Genomic DNA, 26,134 nt, shown 5'->3' with positions numbered 1-26,134 from the left:
TCTAAGACGTTTATGGTTGATCTGGTATGGTGGGATTGTATATGAAATATGGGACTCCTTGGTTTCCTGGTGAATGTAAAAGTGTAAAATAATGCAAGCTTGACAGCTATCTGCATGATGCCAAGTCCAGGAGTTAGAGCCGCAGACCATGTCCCCTGTACGGATCGCAGGCTCAGGGAAGTGGGCGGGTTGTCTCTGCATAGGCTCAGATCTGCGATGGGAGAGTGGTCGGGTTCTGGCATCATCACGCCACTATGGAGGAAGTTTCTCCCCCTTTAAGTGACACACAGCTCCCTACACATGCCCGGTAATTTTATTGGTCCGTGGGTCCGAAAAGGTTGACAACCACTACTATAGAGTCACCCTCAACACCACACTGCTCATACCCTATGCCGTGTAACCAAGAAACTAAGAGCCTCCAATGGCAAGGGAAACTTTTTTGGCAAAAGAGACTTTGCATGTCTCTTCTACCACAAACCTTTTAGGTTTAGTTCACATATTTTAACCTCAAAGTAAAATTTCAGAAATTCTTCCCTGCTTAAATCATTGAACCTTACAATAAAGGAGGTAATAAAGGTGACAATGTGATAAAATCCTCCTAATCACAATGTGTGTTCATGGCCATGGAAGACAGGAGTGTACTACAGAGGAAAATCACAAGAAATTGCAGGGGAAGCTCCAACATAGAAATCCTTGTGAATGTTTCCATGTATAAGGAGATGATGATGCAAGCCATGTATGAGATGACCTGCACACAAAGCCATAGCTGTCAGTGTCCTGGCTGGAGGAGGCATTGCAGTCAGCTCCATCCCTCCATCCTCTTGTACTCTGCCCACCCCCTTCCTCTCCTCAGCATCCTCCTTGTCAGCAGCACCAGGAGCAGCAGACAACGTGCGCTAAATCCCAGCAGCGATCTGACACCACAACTTGTGCTGACTTATCTCATTCACTGCTTGCTACATTGTTTCCCCAAGACAGCCAGAAAGATTCCTCTTACTTCAAGGTGGCATCTTCATGTGAACTCTGCTGAGGTCCCCCTTCCTTGCCTTCACCTCCAGCATCTCATTATCTTGCATTATCTTGCTGCACCCCCATACTTCCATGCACACATCCCACCTCCTCTGCCTGCAAGTCAGCCTGGCTCCAAGTCACGTGTCAGTGCCCGAGGCAGACACCGAGGGAGAAGCTGCTCTTTCCTATTCACACCGCCATACTGTAATTTTACTCCTAAAATAATAAAACAAAAATCTCATTTTTATTCCAACATTTTACTCCCGCTCGGTGAGTACCTTCTGGGTGACATTCTTGTCTTTTTTTGTCTTTTTTTTTATTTTGTTTTTATTTTTTGTACCCCCCTCTTGTTATTATTTTTTTAACTTCTTTGCTGCTTGTTTAAGATGGGAGCTGGGGCATGCTTTTTAATCCTGAGTGCAAGTTTTTCTAGCAGGCTGCTGGGTGCTAGACAGAGAGGTGCTGCTGGATCCACAGGCTGCTGGGAGATCCCCACAGCTCAGGATGTGCAACTGGTTCTCATTGACAGTGTAAAGTAAATGTTATTGTTTCTTTTTTTTCCATTTAATAATAATATTTATTTTCATAAAACAGAAATATTTTTAGACATTCCAAAGCATGTTGATAACTCTTGCTTTTTTTGGATGCTTTTGTCTATTTTTGCAGTACATGATCTCCAAGAGTTTCTTGTAACATCAGGTGCAAGATTATTTTCTTTTCTTGAAACCTGACAAAAGCACTTTTTTCTTTTTTTTTCTTCTTTCTTCTTTACTGTAAATTTCCATTAACCCTTTTATACAATGGCAACTTTTTTTTTTTTAATGTGGTCATATATATAATTTTTTTTTTAAATCCCAAACCTCTCACCTATTCAAATGCCATTGACTTCTTGTGCCTATTTGATGTGCAATATTTGGGGTCACAAAGATGATGTATGTCTATCTGCTCTGTACACATATTAACATTTCCAATTGATGGCAGTGGAAGGTGTTTTTTATTTTTTCTTTCTGGAAAATGAAGTGCGCTTTGGTTTCCTTGTCAACAGAAGATGAAGTGAACGTCTGAGAGGCTCACAGTGCAGGTACTTCATCTCTTGAAGGCGTTTCCACTGTTTGCAATCACAAGAGCAGCAACTACACTGCCTATTGCCTTTTACTGTATATGTCTATAATATTCCCAGTAAGTGTTATGTTATTACCTACCAATGCATTAATGCATCGCTTTGTAACTTGGTTGTATTGCTTGCTTGCTTGGAAATAGATCTTTCAGCAAGCTGAGCCTTTCCAAGAAGTTTACAGTTGATCCTGTGTGGCTGTGGTGGGATCTTGTACGATATATGGCACTCCTTGGTGAATGCAAAAGGTGTAAATTAATGCAAGCTTGACAGCTATCTGCATGATGCCAAAGTCAGAGATTCTTAGTCCACCTGCAAAGTACAGTATTGATTTTCTAGGAGATGTCATGATTTTCCATACACATTTCATAGCTAGCGGTAATCACATTCAACTGGACTGGTTCTAATGTTGACGATGTTCTGCAGTTTTCAAAGCCACTTCATCAGTTCTTTTTTCATCAGAAGTGGCATGGGAAGCTGAAAACATCTCCAACATTACAAGAAGTATTCTAGCTGAATGTGACTATTGCTAGATATACATTGAGATACCAGGACCTGCCTAGATTTACATATTTCACTTTTCAAAAGTGATGTGATTGATTTGAAGGATGAATGTCTCAACCTTACGCATTGTCAGAGGCCAGAATTAATCTTTATAGCATAAGGTTTTACTTTTTAACCCGTGCTGCTTTTTTAATAGCACCTTTTACTCCAGGAGAATGCTTCCTAGAGCATCCTTGTTGCTGGAGGAAATTATTCAACATGGCTGCACCCATACTGAAGTGTGGAGGCTGCATGTTCAAGTGATCCAATCCCGCTGACAGGTTCTCTTTGGGTTCTTTATAAAACAGTGACATTCACTAAACATTCTTAATTGGAGCATCTTCCAGGTCCTAGTGTTCAATGACAGAGATTGATTCTACAGCAAATAATGTTTGCTGATTATCAGATAGACCCCGTTATTGGTTCTTTGTTAATGATCATTGATCAGAAACACCTTGCAAAAAATGTCCTGTGTGTAGAAACTTATACTTGTCAGTTATTCTAAGTGCAATAAGTCATTGGTTGTTTCATTCCAATAAAGGACAGATCAGGTTGCACATAAAATTATCAATTGGTTTAAGTAGAAGTGAAAAAAAAACATAACCTCACTGGTTGCTCAAAGGCAATGCAAGTTTTCTGTATTGATGTAAAAGCTCTTCTCTTTAATAAGTCATCCACATGTGATCTGATTAATTATGATGATGGCTATACAGACCTGCTGTTTGCTGGTAGTATGTTTTAAGAGTGTCAGTTCTGCAAAGGTCAAAAGACATCTCTGGAGTTATGTGAACGGCAGCCTGTGCTCAATGCATCTCGGACAGCCTACTTGTGTTTGGATTGTTCTGGATGAATGGTTTATATATCTGTGTCAAACGTTGGAATCTCATATATACCGTTTATTGTTTGCAGTTTGCATGTGTATTTTGTGATTATTATGATTGTTTTTCTGTTGGTTTTTGAAAAGTTGTGTTATATGATTAATGCATAGATATTTTGAAATTATTACTGTACAAAATGTTGATTCATATTTCTAGATTTATATATATATTTGTGTGAAAGGGATAAACAACACACTTTTTTCTTGTAAGGAGTAATGCCAAGGCTGACTGTGTACTTTATCTTTAGTTGGAAAGTGTTGTTGCCCCCAAGCGTTTTCAGACAGGGATACTGATGCTGTCATTTAGGAGGCTAAAATATGACGGGCAAAAAAATAGCATAAGACATATCACACACAGAGCTTCACCTTTTATAAAGGAATTATAGAAGTGTGCAATGCTGATTGTTAATAATAATGTGTGATGTCCATCTTTCACTCTAATGTTTTGTTGTATTATTTATTCTGAAGACGGCTGTCTAGTTCCGTTGGAAGCATGCCTATTTGTATATGGGTGGGTGGATAAATACATAGATATATTTATCATACTGTTATTATGTTATGTACTATAAGATAACAATGCTATTTACTGTATAGAGTAAAGTTAGCATATTCTGTAGCTTTACTTGTAAAATCATAAAAAGCTTTCTTTTAATTCACTAAGGGATTGTGAGAACAATGGGTTTGTTTATTTTGCATCCAAGATGAATTTGAATGAAAAATAAGGTTGTAATGAAATGTATTACGGGGTTGCATTATACAAATTGCTTTCACTTTTAAATTCAAACTTACATTGTACATTGAAGACTTTGTGCATGCAGGAGTTATATGGAATCTAATGGGCTAAGTCAGTTCCAGCGTGTGATTTATTTTGAATACTCTAGAAGCAGATCTTCTCTGCCATAATTCCTAACTCTCCCGGTGGCCACCAGGGTTTTCATCCACTTTTGATCTGAGAATCCCATTTATTGGCCCCAACAGGTCCAGGAACTCTTGTGCATAATTTTAAACTATAGTATGCAAAAGAGATTTTTAACTTCTTGCAAACCATCATTTTTGTGTGGACTGAACTCTTATTGAAACACTAGGTCCGTTTACAGCTCCTATTAACTAAGACCTGTTTAAAGTTTAGAACTTACGGAAGTAGTCTTTTACAGCACCCTACAGATAATTAAAGGGCTGCAGCCTTTGTATTTATTGTGTTATGTTTAGGCACATGTATAGATTCCATTAAAGCTTTCTTTTAATTCACTAGGGGATTATGAGAACAATTGGTTTGTTTATTTTGCATCTAAGATGAGTTTGAATGAAAAATAAGTTTGTAATGAAATGTATTATGTGGTTACATTATACATATTGCTTTCACTTTTATATTTCACTTTTTAAACTATACAAAAGGGCTGCAGCCTTTGTAATTATTGTCTTGTGTTGAAGCACATGTATAATATTGTGTTATCTTGAAGCACATGTATATTATTGTCTTGTGTTGAAGCACATGTATATTATTGTCTTGTGTTGAAGCACATGTATATTATTGTGTTATGTTGAAGCACATGGGTTTCCATCCTTTTGATGTGAGAATCCCATATAAGGGCCCAACAGGTCCAGGAACTCATGTGCATACTTTTAAACTTTTACATGCAAAAGAGGTATTGAACTTCTTGCAAACCATCACTTTTGTGTGGACTGACCCTTTATTGAAACATTAGGTCCTTTTACAGCTATTATTAACTAAGACCTGTTTAAAGTTTAGAACTTACAGAAGTAGACTTTTACAGCACCCTACAGATAACTAAAGGGCTGCAGCCTTTGTAAATATTGTGTTATGTTGAAGCAGATGTATAGATTCCAGTAGAATTGTCAGTAATAGGCTGCTGCATATGTAAACTGACAGATTGCCATCACATTGAAACTTAAACTCATGTGCATACTTTTAAACTTTTACATGCAAAAGAGGTATTGAACTTCTTGCAAACCATCACTTTTGTGTGGACTGACCCTTTATTGAAACATTAGGTCCTTTTACAGCTATTATTAACTAAGACCTGTTTAAAGTTTAGAACTTACAGAAGTAGACTTTTACAGCACCCTACAGATAACTAAAGGGCTGCAGCCTTTGTAAATATTGTGTTATGTTGAAGCAGATGTATAGATTCCAGTAGAATTGTCAGTAATAGGCTGCTGCATATGTAAACTGACAGATTGCCATCACATTGAAACTTAGGCCAAAACATCTGTTTTTGTTTAGAAGAAGGACTAGAACACCTTTCAGATTTTTCTTTTTTGCTGTCCTTGACCCTGCTTGGGAAGACTTCCTTGTATCTGTTACCTGTTAGGAGGCTTGAATGATGTTGTGTTGTGGTTGTTGCTAGTGGGCTGGAGACAGACCAAAACCACACTCAAAGCTTGACAAAGCATTTTTTAGATGCTATGGCTTACTCTAAAAATTGCAAAATTGCTCCCAGTGAATATAGAGGCAAATAGGGGCATCCATGGGCAGCCAGCCACTTGTTTTTAGAGCGCACATCTAAAAGAGGCTTTGGAATGTAGGTTATTGGAAAGAAGACAGCTACATACCAGATATGTTTTTAAATCTCCAATTAACACGTAATGGTCCACTGCCCACAATGAAACTGCCTGTAGTTTTGCTTTGTAAATATCCAGTAGCCCAAAAAGTTATCACTTAGTTGGAACCAGTATATTTAAAGTTTGCCAAAGTCATTATTATTTATTTTTTAACTAACCATCTCATCAGCTTTGGGAAATGCATCATGGAAGCATACATATTCATTTTTATGAGAGAAATGGCCAAGCCCTGGCCATACTATTGGGAAAAAAACAAACAAAAGTATAAATTAATAAAATGTGTTGGTTAAGTTCAAAGTCAGAGTTGTATTCTGGTATTCATGAACTTGATTGCTACCTGATTCAGGTAAATTGTTAAAATGAAATCATGATCACATCTTTGGGTAATTTAACACTTCTTAGCAGAGTGTTTACAAAAGAAAGTAGTCATAGTAAGGCTAAAATATTTTCCTTGGAGAAAATGCTGCATAGACAGGTTATCTTTACTAAAGGGCAGCACTGATGCTCCCCTCCTTCAGTAGAGATCACATAATTAGATCTTAGCCATTACTGAATAGAATCTAGAACAACATTTTATATCGATCGATTGTTTATCCATCCCTTCAAAACACTTTATTTACAGCAGCTTGAGAGCAAGGCTGTGGACTATTAAAATGATTTAAAAATGTTGTCTAGAATTTGCAAAAAAAAATCTGACCTTAAGTGAAGTGAACATGGGAGTTTTTCCATTCAGCTCTGGCCAATCAAAATGACCAACGACCAAAGAGACATAGCCTGTCCCTCCTGCCATATACAACCCGTCTGCTCGCAATTCTTTTAGTTTCACTTTAAAGTTACTCTACTTTCAAATCCAGTTAAACATTGGCACCTAAAAAAAGAAGAAAGAATGTTAGGGAAGGTTAATACAACAATGTTTATAAGGTAGGGTATATTTGCCTATTAGAGGATTTAATTTTCTTTTTTTTTACTAAAACCTGCTATTACCTTTCTTATACAGAATATCCTTATCTGTATGTTCCTTAAAAACACTGCTTGACTTCAGGGATGGCCCTCCCCATCCAATACCATAACTAATAAAAGGACCCATATCAAATATTTAAATGGAACTAAAGTTTCATATTCCAAAATTGCAGGTTGCCAGGGACAGGCAATGTATCTTATGTAATAAAACATACCTATCTGCCTGTTCACTATATTCTTTTCTAAATACATTGAGCTGCACATGGGTAACTAAGTGCAAGATGTCTGAATATGTCAGGTATACCGGCAACCCTGTGTTTGCCAGGAATGAATAAACACCTATGTGCATGCGGCAGCACCCAGAAGAGGAACAGAGAAAGATGGCGGACAGGTGAGTGAAAATAAAAAATTAAAGTGAGGCAGGTATATTTCAGGCTCTGCGTGGTCACTGTTTTCTTTTAACATTTAGTTCCACTTAGGGGGTTCATTTGACAGGCAGTTGGCTTCACAGTCAGAAAAGTCAAACCCATAGTAATAGTAAAACCAGTTTTCATGCTTCATAATAAAACGATCTTTAATTTTTAAATGTACTTAGGTGTGTCTTTTTAAAGTTCTAACAAGTATCAAAAATTGGGGGCGGGCACATTTTTTAGGTATGAGATAAAATCTGTAATATCAAAGTTTGTAATTTTGCGATTATTTTGCTGTAACATCTACAGCTACACAACGCTGCTTTTGCTTCTCTTTCACAAAAGAAATATCAGTTACATTTTAAGAAATGTATTTTACTTGTTTTCTGGAGGTGTATTGGTCTCCATAACCATTAAGTATACTAAAAACAAAATGTCACCTGAAGTATCCTTTTGTAGTTTGATATAGGTAAAAACTGTTTTCCGGCACACTGTTTAGCCATCTCTGTTCTTAGAAAGAAGTGACTCACTTAGAATTGCCAGTTTTATAAGACTGAAAGCATTTCTATTGTTGAATCAGAAAAGGCTGAGAACTCATTAGATAATTACAGGGAACATGCTTGAAAGAAAATCTGAATAACAAAGATATACATTGTAAACCTGGATGCTAAAGGCAGCTTGTCTAACTCTGAACATGATTTTAATGACATATTAGCATTGGCAATAGTATACATATAAAAGCTTTTTTCTTTACCTTCTTTACCTGGGTAAGACAAGCATATAACCTTAGTTACTCAACTTAGTTCTCACTGATTCATAATTGACCTCTGTCTGGGGTAAACTCGATAACAACGATGTAGTATATTTTTAAAAGAAAAGTCAATGGTCATCTCCAATGGAGGTTGCTTTATCTGGGTAAGAATTGACTATCCTGGTAACAAACAATTAAGTAATTATTAAAATTAAGTGAAGCTCCAGGTCAACTCATGATAAAACACATATCTCTTTACTTTTTTATGTGCCAAAAGATTTGTAATTTTGGCCAGATCCTCTTGTGATATACACATATATCTCACATATAAAGTATGTAAGATTACTGTGCTACTTTAGATTTATCATTACTGATTTCTGGATCATCAACTGTTTCACTGGCAGGAGGTGAATGGTTCACATAGCTGAATTGCTGAATCAGAACAGTTGAACTGAATATTATCAGCCCTGCCCAGTGTGTTCTGCTAAACTACCTATGCACTCCGATTCTCGGTATAGAGACCTAGGACCTAGGAGGGTTCCCTGGGATAACACTGGAAGTGTGCAGAAGACACGTAAAACATTAAACTTCTGACAGGATTAAAAAAGTTTATTTTTTTACCCATCTGTTTTAATAAAGTACTTTCTAATACTATAATAAACAGACCAAAGGAGCAATATATAGTTTTTATTTGTAAAGGTTGTAAAGGTTGACATACACTTTAAAGTTAAATTAAGTCCTCTTTGGCTTTATCACATGCCATAGACGTGTAAATCACTAGAAAGCTGTAGAGTATTACATAAATTGGCAGGTAAAGCAGTATAAATATATGAACTGTATATATAAGCCATTTTCAGCCAGGGGTCCTCCAGAGTTTATCAGATGATTTGTCGAATAATTTTGTAAGAGCATAAACAAATTGCTTTTCATAGAGTGATAGGCAGTGGTAATTTATAATATTAAAAACAAAAGTTCAAAAAAAATAATGAAAAAAGATTTCTTTGAAGATGAGAACATAGAGGAAACTTTACATTTACAACATAAAAAAGAATCAAGGTGTTCATGATATTGAGGTGCTGTATCCTATATTACCTTTCAGCTGAAAATCATTGACGATATTTTATCTAAACCTTACTTAGTGTTGTGAAATGCTTCAATTACAAACTCTGGGTTGTTAAAAATGTCTTGAAAGGGAGTTCAGTGAAGAAATTAATTTACATTTTAATGACTGAAGTGCAACTGGAAATGGAAAGCAGTCCAGAAGGAAATTTTCTTGATGGAATTTTTTTATCAAATTATTGGACACATTGAAAGAATTATAACTTGCTTTGTGACTTTTTGGAAAGACAGCAGTAAGAAAAAAACGTTTACCACTAGATAGCAAACAGAGAGGCACAAATGATACCAGATCGGAAAAGGTGCCTGAGATGCTCTAATTAGTGTAAACAAATAAAAAAAAAAGAATACCTATTGTTCTTGTCACTGAGTTTTTTAAGGCTGCCCGTTTAGAAAAAAAAAAACTATTGCTGAACTGGATGTTCCATTAAAAACTATGAGCTGGCATAAGATCTGGGCATTGTTCCAATGTGCAATATTACCCATTAATGTAATGAACATTTGGAATTGCAGCACCATTTTTTTGGCCCAGACTTGCAGTTGTACCCAGCATTCTGCCACAGGCTTAACCCTGCTCCCACCACTCGGATTGAACTGAATAGGAGTAGCTGGGGACTTTCTTGAGCATGCAGTTGTATTTGGGGTGGAGGACAGTTCGGTTCCTAAAGTGACAATGTGGTTCCAGTTGCTTTTCCTTGTCTGGAGGAAGAACCACACCTCAACTGCACTCACCCGCAAATAAAACACTAAAATAAGACACTAAAAAGTTAGTGTAACCTCCTGGTTTTTGACAGCAAGTCTAAATTGGGCATTTAAATGGCACCCATCTCACCCAACTTGCAAATACACCTTAAAGCATACTTTGTAGCACATTGCAAACCATGGATGGATAAACATCTGTGCATTATAGTATGGTGCGAGCAATAGAAGCCTTTTATGAGCTATTGCAAACCAGATGTGAACAAGGTCTAACCCAGAAGAAGCATGCAGAATAGGATTTCTAACTTTTGTATGATTTCTATACTTGCATGCTTGTTTCAGGTAAGTAAAAGTACTGAGGTCAGGGACAGCCTGCTAACTATTATTTTCCTGAAGGATATCAGTACAGGCATGACAGGTTTCCTTCAGACTATAACTTGTCATCCAAGGTTCAGCCTTATTCATAACAACAGATTATTTTATATTTTATACAATTGAAAAAAATGTCAAACTTGTTAAAGATCAAAGAATAGAAATGTGATTAAATTGTCAGCCACAGCCACAGACATCACAGGCATTTATATTGAAAGCTGAAGTATAATCTGGAATTTTTTTTGCCTTTCCTGGTTCCTCCCTCTTTATCTTAGTTAAGTCCCAGTGACATTTTTACCATCCTTGTGTTTCTTTTTGTAGTGCAGGCAAGTTATGATTTTTGCGATGGGCCAGCAGGGTGCTTTACATCAACAGTCAGTAACCGGTGATCAGTGGCTCCTGTCAGTGCGCCCCCCAGCAGGGTCAGGAGAAAGTCCCTGTTGGTGGGGTGCACCAGCCAGAGCTGCAGACCATGTCTCCCGTTCGGATCCTAGACTAAGGAGGGTGGGCAGATTGTGTCTCTGGGCACAAGATGCCCACTCTCCCTTCGCAGGCTCAGACCTCCAATAGGAGAGTGGGCGGGTTTTGGCATCATGATGTCACTATGAGGGAAGTCTTTTCCCTTTTGAGTGAGACATGGCTCCCCACTCATCCGCAGTCTGGATCCCCTAAGTTTAGTGGTCCATAGGTCTGAAAAGGTTGGCGAATACTGCTTTAAATAACTTCTCAAAAACATTACAGCCTCCTTCCACAATACTTATCTCAAGAGCCCTCAGCACTGATGCAATCAGTAGACTGGTTCTTGGGAATAGTTATGCAAATATCAAAACGTCTTGATGGCCTGGCTTCAGTCTTGAGGAATGTGTGCTGCTAAGGATCTGTGCTAAGTAAAGTCTGCTATTTAGCGGGCAGACCAGAAAAGGTAAGGTTAAAGAGAAAGTGCCTAGATTATACTAGATGTCCTTCAGTCATGAAAAAAAGATGGCTTAGCAGCAACATCCAGTCCACACTATGAAAAGCTCACAGTGTGCAGTGAAATCATAGTAGGAATTTTCATCCCAGCTTTGAAAGATGACTGTGCTTCCAGTCCAGTTATGCAGACACTCCTGCCTTGCACATTTTCTGAGTCTTATTTTTGGCTGTTTCTACTCTTTTGGCCATGCACACTAGATTGTCACCCAAAAGAAACGATTGTGATCACCTTGGGAAAAAAATCTTGCATGTACACAACAGTTTTTTAGTGATCCTGTAAAGTAGATCGCTAAACAACCTAGCGGGGAAAACCACTGTCATATCATATGGAAGAGGACACAGCAGGATGCCTTCCATTCATCCTCCCCATTTCATTCTCTATGGAGGTGAACACCACTGCTTGTACATTGCTCAGTCGTTTTACTTTCCCTGGAAATGATAAAAAAGAAAATTGTTTCCTAAAAAAATGTATCGTCTGTACACAGCTTTAGACTGTATTCTGTATATCTTTAGCAAGGAAATAAGGTAGTGCAGTGAAATCAAAGTTAGCAACTTCAGTACAAGAGAGGAGCCTATACAACTGTACAAGCTTGTTGGTAAGCCTGGAGTTCCACTTTAATTCTTTATGGTCTACAGAACTGGGGATGTGACAGCATTGTATTCTTTGCTTACATACTTAGGTGTCTCATCACAAGAAAGTTGGAACATGCATACATGTTAGTATTGAGTACATTTTAACTACTCCTTTATTATTAATAATATTAAACAGGATTTATTTAGTGCCAACATATTACGCAGCCCTGATTAGATGAATTTAGATATTTTTCAAATATTGAAGGATGTTTTTGCCCTTTTTTATGCCTTTTATTCTTGGTGTGTTTTAAAATGCACTGCAACATGGGAAAATGGGAAATGCACTGCAATACATAAAAAAGCTCATAAAAATGCATGATATGCATTTGTAAACACAAAGGTGTGAAGAAGCCCTAGCAACTGGTGACAGGTGATATTATTGACCTCAATACTCATGCTGCTCATGACCTTGAAGGCTACATACTGAATAAAACACAAAGATATGTGATGAGTTGTTTGCAAATCTCCTAATTAGGAACAGTTGGATTCATTTTGCATTTAATATTTCATTTACATTTTACTCAAAAAAAACAAGGATTATTTTAACTAAATTTATTGCAGAAATGCCTTCCAGGACTTCAAGCTGTATTAGGTCTAGACTAACCACAGTCGCATTTTGACGAAACCGTGAACTATAAATTGCTAGTTTAAAAATCTAATACACACATTAGTATTCAAAAGTCAAAATATTATTGCACAATTATTCAAACAATGGCATTTCCTTAAATGTTTTCCTTCACCTGAAATTCTTCTCCACTATGTTTATAACATTATAAATTGGCTAAAATATTATTTATCTGTACAGAGAGAATTTGCATGATATTCTTCCACCAAGCTTAATTTGTAAACACAGTGAAAAATATTTCTGAAATATCGTGACATTTTATAGTTTCCCAACAGTACATTATGCTTTTGTCAGCAGCATTTACAAATAGTTATCTGTGCAAGTGCACCTCCATGCTTTAATCTCAAGGAAATGTTTAACTTTTATATATAAATTACATGAAATTCTTCAAAATGTTTTGACTGCTGGTTGCACCAAATCATTTTTGGTTCAGTTCATGAATTCTATTAAGGTAAAAATAGTTATTGATTATTATATTCATCATATGATGTAGTAAAAAATACCACTGCCAAGTATAATATAGATAAAGATAGTGAATGGTATTTTGATACATCAGCTTGAATTTTAGCTTTCGTTTTTAGGAACAGGGATCATCAATCAGTTTGAGGTTTGTTAATGGTTTCTCAATGAGGGAACTGTGCACACACTTCCAATAATTATCGTTGGAAACAAACAACGAACAACCGATCGTCCGAAAATCGTTCACAAAAAAGGTGACCAACGAGGATTGTCGTTGGAAATGAACGACCGTTACGGCGGATCTGATTGGCCGATGATCGTTCACTATAGTGTGTAAGGTCGTTCAGTGATTGTGCATGTTTCTGCAATACAGTTTCTCCTTTACATGTCACTTCCTGCATCGTTCAAACGATTGTTTCTAGCGTGTGTACACTATTGGTGGATTATGTTTGAACAATCGTATCATTACAGCATGTACAGAATCGTGCACAATATGATTGTTCAAAAATAATCATTGATCAGTCGTAATCGTTCATTTTCTAACGATAATTATTGGAAATGTGTACCTAGCTTAAGTGTGGGATGTCTTTTTTTATAAAAAAAAATATATTCATACTTTCTCCTCTGAAGTATGATTAGCTACAAACATTTACCGTCTCTGCTAAGTCCTATTTTTCAGATCTTCTCACTTCCTGCCTATTGGACTTGATACCAGTCTATAGAGAGAAAGCAGGAATATCTCAGGAATGGAACTTTAGAGATAGCTGATCACCCATAAGAGATACCATAAATACCAATGCTTGTTCAAAAAATGGCTACCAATATTAAACAACTTTGAACAAAGACTGCATATCTTACATCAACCTACTGACTGTGTGCTTATTTTCAGACAACGTCTCCCAACCTACAATGCACTAGTCCTGTGTACACAGCCAGGCAGAGGGTAGTGCAGAATTAGCTGATATGATCAGCCAATGGCCTTAGAATAAATGGATAGTTAAGGGACTACTGAGCAGTATATTAGAAAAATTAACAGGAGTAAGTGGCTGGGGCATAAGCAGAAACGCTATTACCCTAAACTTAGACACTGTGGCTAGGGATGAATCTACCTTGATTTGCTCTCACCAAAGCTCTAACCACAGCAGTGAAAAAGCTATGTATTGAAGTCTTTCTTGACCCTTTAAATACTTTTCAGGTGTTGGGGAATGCCTGCCATAATCATTCAATAGGACAAATGCTATTTTCATTGGTTTCCAGTAGGTAGAATGTACCTTGTACAATAGTGGTTACAATGCATCCTTTACAGATGGCTAAAAAAGTGCTTGGCTTCATGCAGCTGGCTCTGCTAAGTGATTTTGGTCCCTGAACTATGTAGGCACCATTTTATGGGAGGTCAGTCAGCCGCAGCTGAAGGAACCCCTGGAAACTTCTGGAGTATCCCTCGGGTTCCACAGAACCGTGCAGGAGAATGGCTGATGTACTACATTAAAAAGATAATTCATCTGCTCACCACTATTTTGACTATGTATGCAAAAGTTAAACAGGTGCAAATGCAAGGAGCTGTTTGATAAAAGGGTGCAAAAAAAAATTCTATAGGCTGACATATCAGAGCAAATGTGCCCCTTTCTCAAGGCAATCTTCACATTTGCCATCAAAACGTTTATAGGTCCTCTTTTTGCATTTTTTGGCTATATATTGCCCTTTGAATATAAGTATTGTTCTCATGGTATACTATCTGTGTATATACGTATGCTCTTCGATCCTATTATTAAGTGATATTCTTTTGCACTGGTATCTATATTTTTATATAAATGATCTCTTTAGCATTACCTTTTGTGGTGGTGTGCTTATGTCTCACATTTTTATTAAAAAGGTATGTACTACATTTCAGGCTGTTCCTTATTTCTGCCAGTGAACTTGCAAACCTTTTAGCTAAGGATTTGTGTTTAACTGTGAACCCATAGTAAAAGTTAAACCTGAACCTTATTCCTAATCGTAACGTATAGGCTATTTAGGATATAATACTGTCCATTCCATGTAAGAATTGCTTAAAACTATTAGTTAGGGCAATATATTTTTCAGGTGGCCTAGAGTGTGCTTTTTTATGTAACAGTAGATGTTAACTTATATTAGATATGCATGCTTAGTATCCAGACAAAATGTTCATTGCTTAAGTAGACCTAATCTTAGCACTATTTACAAATAAAATGGCCAGCTAACAAAACCTTGTTTTAATTTTAGAAAGGCTACAAGGAATTGTGTTTGTCCATTGTCACTTCTTATTTCATTCTAACTGACATGGAATCAGAGAACAGCTCCCATGATGGAACTGGAACTTGTCTTTTCTACTATACTAGCAAAAAATATGCCTGTTCATTGAACGTGGTGAAATTTAGTAGTTCAAGTGGTACTGATAATTTCTGTCCAATAATGGACAATATTGTGATGAGAAGCTGTGTGGAAAATATAATTTTTAGTGCAATGTTTGGAATGCAGGAATCAACTGATTGAGAAAATCTGAAGTAGGACTCTCACTTTGCAGTGTATAGAGAGGACACTCCACCATTTATCCTAATTAATTTAGGAATAACCTATCATATTTTATTCGTACCCGAGAGCTCCCATGTGTAAGATCAGCAGGCTTTCACTTGTCAAGTAGATCTAAATATCATAGCCCTTCAACCTAACTTTCCCCAAAGTTCTTATGACATTAATCTCCATCTACCTCCAATCACAGGGTTGCTCTTGTGCACAGTAAATTCTGACATAGCTCTGTCTTTATAGGGAATCTGTCACTTAGTCCATTGGGGTCCATATTGCCTAGCCACTGGAACCATTGCTACAATCTCTAATTGCTGAATTGATATGTTTGGTTTAGGTGGCCAATTTCCAGGTACCAAACTGCCATGTTGGGGAGGGTAAACATTGTGCAAAATCGAAGCCTTTGACCCCGAATGGAAAATGGGGAGGAGTGTAGCAATGCATCAGTGAGTAGGGTATGATTTATTAAAAAAAACTTTAACTTTAACTTTTACCCTAATCAAACTGAATGGAATATATGGAGGAGGAGAACGGAATAGGAAACAAGCACATGTACAGAAGTAAGTAGTATATACATGAAAACATAAATAGCAGATGTCAAATTGTGCTTTTAACATGCCTTTTGGGAAATGCTGAATAAACCTGGGCATTAATAGGACTACGAACAAACCAGAACCTGCCAAGAATTTCTACCTGTTAAGATGGAGAAATTGGTCCATTGCCTTTGGTGTTTATTTGCAGGAGTACTCCAGAAATTATCCCAAAACAAGACAATAGGAGGTAAATGCAATGAGCAGTATGTTAATTATAATTATCATTGTGTTGTCTGTTCTCAAATACAACCCTCCTAAAAGTATGCCTGGAGCACAGCCATAATGTTACTTTATTGTTTCTGGTTTATGCACTATTTTACGTCCTTGCTATTTTCAGAATAGAACTTGGTTACAAGTATCAGAAAGCAGAAGTAGTAAACATTAGGACTGAAAACAATATTAGTAATCCCATGGTTACAGTTTTAAGAGAGCTGTATTTCGAAAAGGACTATGCAAGTGCAAGTAAGTGTAATTTACCAAACAACAAAATAGCACATTTGGGACTTTTGAGGCAAAAATAAATGTTGCATATATATAAAAACAATCAACGTTTTATTGACAAATATTAAAACCATCTAAAAACATTAGTCTTAATATCTAACGTTGAACTATCTCATTTTTTTTAACGCGTTTCACAGATGATTTTTCTGTTTCTTTAGGAATTTCGTTGAGATCTGAAGAACTCATAAAAACATTCATTTTGTATTTATGAATAAAGTTTCTAGGTGTTTTTATCTATCTATACTTTTTTTTACCATTATGCTAAAATTATAAAGCAAGTTTAGTTCATTTATGTTAGTAAACACATATCTGAGGAAAGGGGGCTTATAATTGCATACAGTTTACAGGCAAAATGAAATACAGTCAACCAGGTAAATACAAGTGTTGCTCTATGAATGTAGTTCAGCCAGACAGCATTATATCTTTCTGTTTTGTTATTTCTCATGGCAGTACAGCGCTGCGTAATATGTTGGCGCTATATAAATCCTGTTTAATAATAATATTATTAATTCAGTGTTACTGTGGTATGTTCATAGCAGCCATCTGTTGTTGATATTTTGTTAGCAGAATAGTGTAGTTACATGAGTAAATTTTTGTGTGTTCTTTTCTGATAATTAGAAATAGGAATTAAAAAAAATATAAATGAACCAAGGCCAGATACCCCCCACAACAGTCTTGAACTTTGCCACACAAGCTGCCCAAAAAACTATAATATACTTTTGGCATGTACATCATGTCCTGTGCATTTTCTGGCAAATCCCAGCTGTCATATTGACATCTTGCACTTGTTTAGTATCATGGAATTAGATCCTCCTTTCCCCTTGTAAATTGACACTCCTTTTTTATATTTTAACTACTCTGACTCATTCATAGCAAATCAAAGGAGTGACCTTTACTCAGCATATGATTTTGATTAATGCAACCTTGCAAAAAATAATAATTTCTATTTAACTCCCTGTTATTTATTAGTTAACCCTGATCAGCTCTAATTAACTCATGTGTTCCCCATGATCTTTAGTAATAATTTTACTGTAGTTTTCTATTACTATTTAATATTGTTTTTATTGTTTTTTCATTTGTTGGTGCTTTATTTCTTGTAAAACATTTTAACAATGTGCAAAAAACAGCCTTTATTTAATTTTAAATAACCTTGGTATTATTTTTTAAAGAAACCTAATTTTAATTATTAACAAATTATTGAATAAAATATGTGAATGTTTTTAACTAAAGTGATATAAGTTGTTTGAAAACTAACACTCATCAAACAAAAAAAAGTTTTCTTTCTTCTTGTTTTGCTATAGATTTCGTCTATAGATTGCAAAGATAGTATTACTGATAGAAACCCCTGCTTGTCCCCCACCAAAAAAGATTTTTATTTGATACCTTAAGTAAAGACAAATTAATAAGTATGTAGCTGTAATAAAAAAAATTGCTCTGGCTGGCAAATTGTGGGAGGAGAAGTGGGTATTAACATCTCAGCATTCTATAAAGGAGGGGTATAATGATAAATAGTCTAGTGTTCAAAAAAAATCTGAATATGAATATGAAGACTTTAAATGGCCCTGCAACAATGTTAGCATAGGGAAATAATTAAGAACAGATATCCCTGGGGTGCATGTAGTTTACATGTGATAGCTAATTCTGATGTTTTTGATGTGTTAAAGAAGGTCTCTACATTTGTGACAGATCTGGTATGGTCAATTGGGCAGTGACATAGTTAACTTTGTAAACAGTATTTATCACCTACATTTTCCCATTTGGCTTGTACAGGATATTGAATTTTGCTTGAGGCCATGGCAGTCTGCCTCCAACTACCCATTGCAAACTGTTAAATGTTCATAGAGACACGGAAATACATTGTTTCTGCCATTTCCACATTATTGGCTGGGCATAATGGTAAAACTTTATTACCATAATGGAAGAAACCCATTTACAGATGTATTTTTTTTGCTTCTTGATTCAGAAAATCAGCCTAATCAGTTTAAATCTCACTGTGAAAAAAAAAGTTTTGTAGCATGTGGCCCATAATCAATGGAAAGGAATATTTTCTTTTGGGCTGTAATTTGATTGGCCTCCTACTTGCTGGCAACACGGTTCATGCTTCCAGTTAACCTTATGACCATCCCATATAGCCATTTACAGCAGCTTTATGAATATTGTCATGATACATTTATTTGAGTATTACACCCACATGGTGCAACTTCATAACAACTAAATTGCCAAAATGCCAAGCCATGCTTTGGCAAGCCAATAGCAAGCAAAAATATTGATTTCTAGTAAATACAATTTAGTACTGTAGTTACTTGCATGCAATATAGCAGCTCAACTTTCTGCAGCCCATAGACTGACATTTGTCAGTCATTTTCCCTTTAATAAATCGTGATGTTGAAAAATATCCCAGCATGTGCCACTTGATCCTCATTGGCTTCAAATGGTTAACAAATATAGGAGAAATAACTTTTTTGGCGCCTACCTGTCTTAAAATCCTGTTTGCTTTTTTTTACTTTTCAAACTCTAAGCAAATAACTTAATTCTTTGTTGACCAAAGTTATTCTATTGGTTATGAATTGCCAATAATAAGATACACAGGTTACTGAATGACCTTTAGGTAAATGAAAGACTGAGACTTTAGAGGCAAAAGTGAAAAAAGCTTTATTTATATTGAAACATGAAGTTAAAAACCAATATTTTGTCATATGGATATGACTTTTCAAGTTTCAAGAACATCTAAATCTATATTTATTATAGAATTATATGTTCTATAATTATTATAGAATTATATGTATATTATAAATTTACAGAATCCTAAAACATTAATAGTTGATATCATGTCACAGCTTTACCAGTTTTTCATGGCACAGTACATATATACAATCAAAAAGACTTATTTCCTAATAATAGCTGCTGTTGCGTTTCAGATTTTAAATTTCTACTTCTTCAGACTACAAATTAATTGTGGATATTGTTTGAGGATACATACTCTTAAAAGTGAAAATTGCAACTTAATACATATAGCTTAAAATAACCATCTACACATCTAGGATTCTACCTGGGTCGTGCCCTCTGCCATTTTGTATGTGTGGGCTTTTGCCAGAGACACATATCTTATTAGAAATATCATATTAAGAAAAATTAAATAATAAATCTATTGCCTCACTGTAGTGGAAGGCTCACATTCCCAAGCCATATAATACTAAGACACTGGTGAAATTAATACATATTGATAAAACAGCAATATCAGCATAAAGTAAAGTATTTTACAAATGTTTAAGTCTGCCAGGATGAAATGGAATATATATATATATATATATATATATATATATATATAAAATTATAATATGACCAAAGATGTGTCCGAAGATATTGCACTTTTTCATAGAACTAAAATCTAACAAGGTTATTGCTGCAGTCACTCACCTGGCTCAAAGAAGAATACATTTCTATCAATTTAAATGAATAAATAAATCTCTATGTTTGATCTTTTCAAATTCTAATGTTTCTGTCCTCGGGCTACTTTAGAGCAACCAGCCAACAGAATGATCAAAATCTCATGCGTGCAATACCTTCCTCCTCACCTGTTGCCGTATTGCTGCCAGGGATGCATTGGACTGGCTGCAAAACGTCCAGGATGGCACCTCTGTGCAAGAGACATGGCTGGCCACTACTACCTGCTCATCCGAAGTACAGCTGTGCTGTTGGGGAACTGCCAGGTTGCCAGTGTTATCGTACTGCGGCTGGGCAGCAAAGCCAAACATAGCAAAAGCATCAAACCTTGGATGATATCTATCACACTTTCTAGACAGATTTGGTGCTTCCATTTGTGTTGATTGTGAGGCAGGCATCATTGGCAAGTGGTGCGAGCAGGGGATGAACTGTCCTATGCAGCAAACAAGACCAGAGAAGTTACATTAACAAGTAACTAATTATTAATAAATGTATTATTCTGCTTATAATGCTTATAATAACTTTTCACTTTTTGAACTTTTCACGTATTCACCTATACAAATGAATAGAAGAGGTTTTATTCACATACATCTGCAAATATATGTGGATACCATTCTGCATTTCATACCTGTGACCTCTGAACTTTTCATTACATATCACTGACCACTGCACTCTGTTTTCCATACAAATGATCTCTGAGATTTGCATTACATATCGCTGATTCCTTCACTCTGCATTACATTCAGCTGTTTATATGCCGTACTGCAGCTTGTATTACATTCTACTAACCCCTGTCTGTATCAGGTGTACAGAAACAAATTATGCCATGGGAAATGTTTTGCAAACAATATTTTGTACAATATTTGAGATATCTGAGAATTTCATTTGTGAGATTAGGGATGCTCAGCTTTAACATGATTTGCTCATTGATACCAGCATCCATAAGACATGGAATATTGCAAGTATTTTTATACATTTTTCTTCCTGTGTCTTATATGTTTATTGATTTTGTTTATTGAAGTAGTCATTATTTCAATCTTGCACAATTGTGCTGGCACCCCCCAATACAGAAATGTTCTAATCTAAGTAGATTGCACAAGGTCAGCTTCTCATAGTATACATTGCAAGTCATCATCTAGCCCAGGGGTCGGCAACGTTTACTATCAAAAGAGCCTTTTTGCACCTCTTCCACTAAAGAAAAATAGTCTGAAAGTGCAAAACATAACACAGCTTAAAAACTTTTAAAAGTTTAAGTTTTTTTAATTTTACCTGTTACAACAACAGAATACAACAGGCAGAAGGGCAGTGTGCATGTGTTGGCCTACTTTGAAATAAATTAAACACTTAACTATGCCCCTAGTATCATGATTTGTTTTATGAATTTTTGCAGTATTTATAGTATTTCATCTGATAATAATAATATACTCATGATTAAAGTAATCAGTAATCAGCAATGATTAGTTTTCCCAAAATGAATAGGTAAGTTATTTGGTAATTGATAAATAGATTAACAAGTAATTAAATATATATAATAATATTAATATAAAGTTACGTAAATAAATTATTATATAGCCTACATAATTATAATAATTGGGGTTCAGGTTCTAGAAGCCTCCAGCAACGTGTAACGGTAGATTTTTTTGATGGGCAGAGTTCTTTAGGTTCTGATGATGCCTTTGTGAAGAAATTTTAAGGGGTGTTAGCCAACGTGTCCCCTACTTGCACCTCTAATTTTGTTCAATTGGAGATCGGGTGCTTGAAGCCTCCAGCAATGTATAACATGTGTAACAGGGTAGATGGGCAGAGTTCTTTATGTTGTGACGATAGCCTAACAATAAAATGTTAGGGGGTTTTAGTCACAGGTGTCCCCCACTTGCACCTACGTTTTTGTTTTGTACATTCCCAGTTCCAGAGAAATTAGGGTTCAAATTAGGGAAGGCAACAAGGTAGTCTAGTATGACATTTCTATTTTGTGACAGGTAAGTATATATTTGGGGTTTACACCTCCTTGCTATGTAAGTCGCCCTGGGGGTCCATATTTTGTATGTTTAATTTCGGGCTTCTAGACACACTTTTAAAACAACAACCCTGATGTTCAATTTTAACTATTTTTTATAATTATGACCCCCATATTTTGAAAGTTGGTAAAGATGGGGCAATTAAATTTGGGGAACTGCTAGCTATGAGGGTCCCCTGTGTACCCCGATACTTTTGGTGTACATTTCAAGTCGGTAGGACATACTGTTTAGGAGATCTAGAGGTTTGTACTTGAAGAGATGTAAGGCTGCAGTACATGACATGCAGCATTCATACACAAACACAGCTTTGAAACTTTCCTGATTCCATCGGGGATCTCCCGTTGGTGGCTGAAGGGAGCCACAACAAGGAGATTGAAGAGCCGCATGTGGCTTCAGAGCCGCGGGTTGCCGATCCCTGATCTAGCCATTTCATTCCCAGCCTTATTTGTTCTTTTTCTGTCCCTTTTATTCATTAGATATCAGTCCTTTTACATGTAGAGCCATGGACATTAGCTATGGTGGCCCATAACATAAACTTTTTTGAGCTGTCATCCACCCACCAAGGCATTTTGGGAAATATCCCTTAATAGCCAGCCCACTTGTATGAAATCTGAGGGCCCTTTGGAGCAGTGTAGAAGAAGTGCGTTAGGTATGTAGAATACCCTTGCTGGTTTCTCCCACCAGCCACAATCTGCCTGTATTGCATTGAAAAAGCTCAAAGACCTACTGGTGGCATCACTGGAGGTAACAGAATAGATACAGTATACTAAAAAATGAAAGGTTTAAATAAAAAAGAAGGTTATTAGTATGTTGATAAAAGGAAAGGAGGGAACAGAAAGTGCAAAATACAGTATAGGCAGATTTACCTTCAGCAACCAATTTCCTATGAGACAGTAATACATTGCTACTCAGCCTTTACTCAGACTGTGCTAGTAGTGCCAGTCTTACATTAGGTATGAAAAGGCACATACATTTTTGCCATCATATACCAAACAAAAGCTTTTCTTTGATAATTATGGCTTTAAAGGAAGTTAATGGTTGGCTAATGTTATCTTTGAATCTCGGTATCAGAATATCGGGTTGAAAAAGTAATTCAAACATAAGTCAAGGACTGCTAAGGACATTGCAGTCAATACCTTAAATGACTTAATGATAAGGAGGCAATATTTCAGAGTGGTTGAGTAGCCATCAAGGTGCTCTTTTGTACTGTAAATAGATACTGTAATATTGGCTGCAGAAAGAGAGAGGTGAAAATGTCATTTTATAGATCATTTGTGAGATCTTAAATTAGTTCACAGAGCGTTTCTTCAGGGTACAGTCAGACATAAAATACAGAATAATGAAAAGAGAATTCTTAGGATAATCAAGTTCTGCACAATACAAGCCCCAGAACAACAGATACTGCTTGACACAATGCAGACATATATGTTTTTATCTAATACCAATACTGGGCAGCTAGCTGTGGACGATAGATAGTAGTGAGGAGCAGTAAGGATTGCACATTTTTTCTTAATATAATTTTATTCCTCATTATTATATTCATGCTTTAATTTTGCACTCTGCAGTCCGCAGCTTGTACTGCATTTTGGTTTTGCTGCTTATTTTACACAAGTACGAAGGATAATTTCTGGGGAAGCCAATAAATCTAAATTCATGATTCTGGAGGTGTGGGGGTAAACCGGAGTGCCCAGAAATTACCCATGCCAACACAGGGAGAACATGCAAACTCCCTGCAAATAATGTCCTTGCCAGGCTCCGAACATCTTAATTGTATTTTATTATTTAATGTAAGTAAATGAATTTGGCTTGTTATCAGTTCCAAAACTCTACTGTGCAGGGGAGTACAAAGATATGGATTCAGTAGTATCCCCAACAGCCAATCAGGTATGATGCAGTGCAAAGAACATACTAAAAGGAGGAGAGAGCAGATTCTTAGGAAGTGGAGATAATCAGTTTACTGCTTCTGTTTTCCTGTCATGGGCTGGGGATAGACCTGTAAATGTTATTGAACTACAGTAGGAATAAATCACACCCTCACTTCTGCCAGGGAGGACTGTGCTATGAGGTATATCTGTATACATCTCAGGACTGGATGGATAGAAATACAACACCTATGGAGAGTAAAATGGCTCCTTAATATGTATTTCATCTGTTTCCGGAGTTTGTTGTGAACTTTTAAAGCTGTGATTTGTTAATGTACATGGCTGGGCCAGTTTTTTCCTTTTATACTATGTTGTGCACTACATTTTAGGTGATTGTCAATCCTCAGTTTATGTATAATATTTCTAAACCCTATATACACAAGCATAGTTTACTCATAGCTTGGAATTTATCATCTCAAGAACATCAGTTGCAGCAAGCATTTGAAAGCATTTAACAAGACTAAAGCAGCCTTCTTGGATCCTACTTTATCACCCTTTAGATCCAGTCTGATAATGTTAAATGCAATTTATAATGGCAGGGTTGTCTAAAGTTTTAAAGTGAATCTGTCATAAGAAGTATATGGAGGCTGCCATTGCTTAATGTGTTTTTTATGGAAAATGCTTCAATACTGTGAGTCACTGTAGTTGAACAAGTATGCAGATAGCTCAGCCACAAAGCTAAATTAGAAGCCTAATTGCAGCAAAGTGACATTTCTTTTTAGTTGAGTCCAGTGCGATTTTGTTGAAAATAGTTTGTTGGGCTTGTAAAAAACTTTGTGAATTGAGCCTAAGTTATTTTATTTGACTTTCTTTGCAAATGTGTTCTGGGTAAATCAAAAATATTTAAGTGGGTGGATCAGAAAAACTTCTCAAATCTCAAAACTTATCAAATACAATGTTACAAAAAGGAAACCAGCAGTACTAGCCCTCTTATTGTAGATGCTTAGGAATAGCAGTTTGGCGTTCATTTGGGAAATTCAATGTTTTTAGCCAGGTATTTATGCCATTTTATACTTGATATTACAGCATGACCTTGATTTGAATACCTGATGACAGGTTTCACAGGAACAAACCACCTTTTAATTTGCCTAATTGTTTCTATTGCTTGAAATTTGCACAACTCTGTTAAAATCTTAAATAGTCAGTTTGAACAAATCAGATTATACAACACAGCTTTACAAGTTCCGCATCCCACATATCAATATTAGTAAATACACAGGAATTCAGAACAACTTTTAGGCACCTAACATACAAAAATACTTAACTTTTTTTAAAAAGACAATTAGAAAAACAATTGATTTAAAAGAATCACATTTATAAACCAATCAACACTGGGGGAAAAGAAGTTTAAGCACCGGATAAGGAAGGGATTCTTCACTGTAAGGTCTGTGAAAATGTGGAATCGGCTCCCTCAGGACGTATTTTCAGCAACTACTAAAGAAAAAGTCTNATGTTTTTCTAGAAGCACAGAATATAACTGGGTATTAAGGCTTTAAAGTAAAAATAACAGAGACTGTTGATCCAGGGAACATCCGATTGCCTCATGGAATCAGGAAGGAATTTTTTTCCCCTGTTGAAGTTGTTTTTTTTGCCTTCATCTGCACCAACTATGTCTTAAATAGTCTCACATATATGAAAATTCCAAAACTGTTAAAATCTTGATATGAACTATATCTATCATGACCCGAAGATAGTTCAGAGGCCGCTACACTCCCACTCCTGCCAGGAGTCCCCAGCTGCACTGCATTGCCTGAAGGCCAATATTATTTACCCAAAGGCCGACCCCTGGCCTCACCACCTATTCATACCATTTTATGGCTGGACACCACACCAAAGATAGATTCTTTGACCATTAACCTGTTCATTACCATTTTACAGTAAGACATCATAGCAAAGATGGGTTCCTCCCCCACTTTCCAGACAGCAAGTCTTCTAGACCTCAACTTCTTATCAACACCAATACAGTGACCAAACAGACCAGCCAAACCCA

The 26,134-nt window shown here is 36.3% G+C and overlaps 1 protein-coding gene across 5 annotated transcripts in view; it reads left to right on the top strand.

The window, feature by feature from the left end:
• Window positions 1-893: 893 nt before the first annotated feature.
• The window catches only part of RALYL (RALY RNA binding protein like), a 373,375-nt gene continuing 348,134 nt past the window's right edge, over window positions 894-26,134 (top strand). The window contains exon 1 of one of the 5 annotated variants that reach the window (XM_072410992.1): window positions 894-1,281. The gene's annotated coding sequence lies outside the window, so the exon portion shown is untranslated. The other 4 variants (XM_072410990.1, XM_072410986.1, XM_072410987.1 and 1 more) reach the window with 4 other exon arrangements.

This window comes from Pyxicephalus adspersus, chromosome 5 (assembly GCF_032062135.1).
Source record: "Pyxicephalus adspersus chromosome 5, UCB_Pads_2.0, whole genome shotgun sequence".
NCBI classification, from domain to species: Eukaryota; Metazoa; Chordata; class Amphibia; order Anura; family Pyxicephalidae; genus Pyxicephalus; species Pyxicephalus adspersus.
The sequence above is the reverse complement of the archived record's forward strand: the minus strand, read 5'-3'. Positions and strand labels throughout refer to the sequence as shown.